Source organism: Solanum lycopersicum, chromosome 8 (genome assembly GCF_036512215.1).
Source record: "Solanum lycopersicum chromosome 8, SLM_r2.1".
Classification (NCBI taxonomy): domain Eukaryota; kingdom Viridiplantae; phylum Streptophyta; class Magnoliopsida; order Solanales; family Solanaceae; genus Solanum; species Solanum lycopersicum.
In genome coordinates, this window is record NC_090807.1 from 10,142,471 (window position 1) to 10,147,427 (window position 4,957).

Genomic DNA, 4,957 nt, shown 5'->3' on the forward strand with positions numbered 1-4,957 from the left:
ATTAAAAGAACTCTCTTATAAGATCAGTGATTGTCGCTTCAAATTCAAGGGTGAGCCAATTCTCTCGGGATGCCATGAAATTCTCTTTAGTCTATGTCCACCATTTCCTGTCTTAGACATTTGTTTTAGTTACTTGATTAGTTCATGAGATTGGGGTTACATCCTGCTTGTTTAGAATTTTTGAACTTTAGATGTTTTGGTACATTGACATTCAGGTTCTTGGTTAATTCTTTCGCATTTGTTTTGGTTAATAGACTTTTGTTAGAGTTTATGGGAACTCTTTTTATTTTTTTATTATTTAACTTGCTTCCATGACTTAAATTCCTTAGTTTTTGGTTTTCTTGCTCGGTCTGGGTTGTAGTACTGGTTCTCCCACCAGAGAGTTAGGTGGGTGCCAATCAAGAAGGTTTGGGTCATGAAAGAAAGGCAACGACAATCAAATTAAGAAGAGGAACACAAAATCATATACGACATCTTTGTTGAGTTCATATACAATATATATAAATTATTGTTAAAAGAAATACATACGAATAGAAAATAAATATGAATATAAAAACATATAGAATAGAGATACAGTGAAATCTAAAATAAAACAGAGAAGGGTCTAAAATGCCCCTCAAGTATTTGAATTGGTACAAATATACCCTCCATCCACCTATCATCCCTAAAGTACCTTCGACGTCCACCTTTCGGCTCAAAAACACCCTTGATGTTAATTCTTTTACTCATACGTGCCCTTATTTTTCGCTCCCATAAAATAAAATTATGAAATATTTAGTTATTGTATTTCTTAATCTGATCGGTCAAAATTTAAATTATTTTCAAATAAAAAATAAAACTGTTTTCAAACATTCAAATTTTCTATAAAAGGTACTTATAATTTATATTTTTACCCGATACACTTGAAATAAATATTGAAAAAATAATTGATCTCATGGTATCTTCCTATTGGCCTATTTTAAATCAACCCCAATTTATTATAACGTAAACAAACTCATAAGTGGGAATCTGTTAGACCCGCAAACTACTTGATCTAACTACATGCAAACATGTCAAGGACTTGCGCATTGGTCTTGACATGGATGATGGCAAAACAATGCAACAAGAGTTCAAGGTGCTTGGGTGTTGGCAAGGCATCTTGAACGTGCATGGCTTACGGTCTGGCTAAGGGCACTGGCAAGACAGAATGTTGGCTTGACAAGGCAAGGCTGTGAAGAATTGACAATGGCAATAACAAAGGCAGTTCACCCAAGTTGCTGAAATAAAACTAAATGTTAGAGGACAGCTAAAATAGTCTAAGTGTTGGAAGCTGGCTGAAATATTCTAAGTGTTGGAATGTAGCCTAAATATTCTACGTGTTAGAATATTAGTATTTTGTGTAAATAATAATGTAATTTGAATTAAATTCTATCTGTTAGAAATATAGCTGTTGGAAAACTTAGTTTGAACCCTGTGATGACAAGTGTCGGACAGGTGTCATTTGTAACTGCCGCATGTAACTGCCATGTGCAGAATTTTTATTAAGGGTGGAAATTTGTCTAAGGCTTAGATAGAGTGTGTTTAGCCTTAGACTAATTTGTGAAGCCTTCCTTTGTATTAATTATCAGATTAATAAAGGTTGGGACAAGTTCCTGTAAAGTCTGCTTGCTGTTTAACTTTGTTGTTTAAGTATTTCTATACTTAGTCAAATTCGTGGGTGTAAATTAGGTTGAGTGTTACAGACGTTTGTAAGACTACCTAGGGTGGTGTTCGGTAAAAATAAATTGACCCTCTTTCAATTGGTACCAGTGCACGGTTGAACGATGGTGAAGAACGCATAACTCTGGGAACTGGCACAAAAAATTGAATCCTTCATTGGGTTTACTGATGATATTTTGGGAGACCCTACGTTTGTGGATTTATTTACAAAAGTCATTGATTTGAGACTTGACGCTGAGAAAGTTCAATGGGACATTGGTGTATATCGACAGAATGTTGATAATCATATCACTGAAATGTTGGATTTTCGTACCACAACTACGCAAAAACTTGAGGGACTGCAGAAGGAAAATTAGAACCTTCGTTCAGAGCTCGTTGTATTGTGTCGGGCTGTGACTACATTGAGTCCAAATCGTGTTGAATTATCTAAGGTTAACATTCGAGAAACTAAGGCCTTTAGTGGCGCAAGAAGTGCTAAAGAACTGGAAAAATTCATTTGGGACATGGAACAATATTTTACTGCTGCAAGGGTGCTTGACGCTGACAAGTTAAATATTACCACAATGCATTTGACGGGTGATGCTAAACTTTGGTGGAGGACTCAAAATGCAGATGATGTAAGTGCTGGTCTTCCAAGAATTGATACATGGGATAAGTTAATAAAGAAGTGCGTGATTGATTTCTTCGTAGCAACGCATCTTGGATTGCAAGGAATAAATTTAAAAGACTAAGGCAGACGGGTTCGGTGAGGGAATACATTAAAGAATTTATCTCTGTGATGTTAGACATACAGAATGTGTCAGATGAGGATAAATTACACAAAATCATTTTGGGTATGCAAGACTGGGCTCAAAACGAACTACGGCGGCAGAATTTTAAAGATCTGCCCGGTGCAATTATTGCTGCAGATTCGTTGGTTGATTTTCGGACGACTCATCCTTTGACAGATGTTCCCTCCACTTCAAAAACTAAGAAAAAGAATGAGAAGAAAGGGGAACGGAAAAAGGATAGTCGTAAGGACAATAAAAATGAAGAAGGAAAGGCACAAATGAGGGATGGAAAAGACAAGCCAAAGAACAAAGATAGTAATTCTAAGGGTTGTTGGACTTGTGGTGGTCCTCATTTGGCTAAATATTGTCCAAACAAGAAAAAAGTGAATGCTTTGCTTGCTGGAAATATGAATCAAAGGGAGGAGGATGAAGAAATTGTGGCTGCAATGGCAAACCCATTGGGATAGTCCTTCAATCATATTACAGGGATTAATAATGTTGGAGAAATGTCTAGTACTTCGAATACTCATGCTTCCCTAATTCATATAGAAATGAAAGTGAAAGAACAACGTGTGATGGCAATGATTGATACAGGGGCCACTCATACGTTTGTAAATGTGAAGATTGCCATAAAATTGGGGCAGAAGTTATCTAAAAGCCCATTCTACGTCAAAACAGACAATTCTAAGGCACAAGCCATTGTGTGTATGTCTTATGGTGTGTCTATGTCGACTGAAAGTTGGGTAGGAAAACATAATTTGATGGTGATGCCGCTTGGTGAATTTGAAATCATACTTGGGATTGATTTTCTAAGAAAAATTCCAGTTTGTTCCGTTTCCTCACTTAGATGGAGTGATGGTTATGAATGAAAGCAATGCTGGTTTTCTCAAAGGAGTTCATTCATTTGGAAACATTAATAAAGTTGCAAATAAGAAAGACAAGGGAATGTTCTTGTCTGCTATGTCAATCGACAAAGGGCTGAAGAAAGGTGATGACACTATACTTGCTGACTTGGTCGAAGTGAAACCTTATGTGAAAATGGAAGTGTCTGATTGTGTTGCTGAATTGCTTAAATAGTATGCTGATGTTATGACGCCTGAATTGCCAAAGAAATTAAGATCATTCTACCCGACGTCGGGCGTGGAATGACATCACCGCCCTTGGACAGCAAAAACGGTCGGCAACGTCGGGCGTGATATGCCATCACTGCCCTTAGACAACACACACGGTCAGACGACGTCGGGCGTGGCATGACGTCATCGCCCTAGGACAGCACACACGGTAGGCAACGTCGGGCATCGCATGACATCAATGCCCTTGGACAATACAAACTATCGGACAACGTCGCGAGTGGCATGACATCGCCGCCCTTGGGGAGCGCACACAGTCGAACTACATCGGGCGTGGCATAATATAGCCACCCTTAGACAGCACACACGGACGAACGATGTCAGGCGTGGCATGTCATCATCGCCATTAAGTAGCACACAAGGTCGAATGACGTTGGGCGTGGCATGACATCACCGCCTTTGGACAGCAAATACGGTCGGCAACGTCGGGCGTGATATGCCATCACCGCCCTTGGACAACACACACGGTCGGACAACGTCGGGCATGGCATGACATCATCGCCCTAGGACAGCACACACGGTAGGCAATGTCGGGCATGGCATGATATCACTGCCCTTGGACAGTACACACTGTCGGACGACGTCGCGAGTGGCATGACATCGCCGCCCTTGGGCAGCACACACGGTCGGACTACATCGGGCGTGGCATAATAACCACCCCTGGATAGCACACACGGACAAACGATGTCGGGCGTGGAATGCCATCATCGCCTTTAAGTAGCACACAAGGTCGAACGACGTTGGGCGTGGCATGACATCACCGCCTTTGGACAGCACACACGGTCGAACGACGTCGGGCGTGACATGCCATCACCGCCTTTGGACATCACACACGGTCGGACTACGTCAGGCGTGGCATGACATCACTACCCTTGGACAGCACACACGGTCGAACGACGTTGGGCGTGGCATGACATCACCGCCTTCGGAAAGCAAGCACAATCGGATGACATCGGGCGTGGCATGACATCACCAACCTTGGACAGCACACACGGTCGGCAACGTCAGGCGTGATATGCCATCACTGCCCTTGGACAACACACACGGTCGAACGACGTAGGGCGTGACATGCCATCTACGCCTTTGGACAACACACACGGTCGGACTACGTCGGGCGTGGCATGACATCACTGCCCTTGGAAAGCACACACGGTCAAACGACATCAGACGTGGAATGACATAACCACCCTTGGACTGCTCGCACGGTCGGACGAAGTCGGGCGTGGCATGACATCAACGCCCTTGGACATCACACACGGTCGGCAACGTCAGGCGTGATATGCCATCGCTGCCCTTGGAGAACACACACGATCGAACGACGTCGGGCGTGACATGCAATCACCGCCTTTGGACAGCACA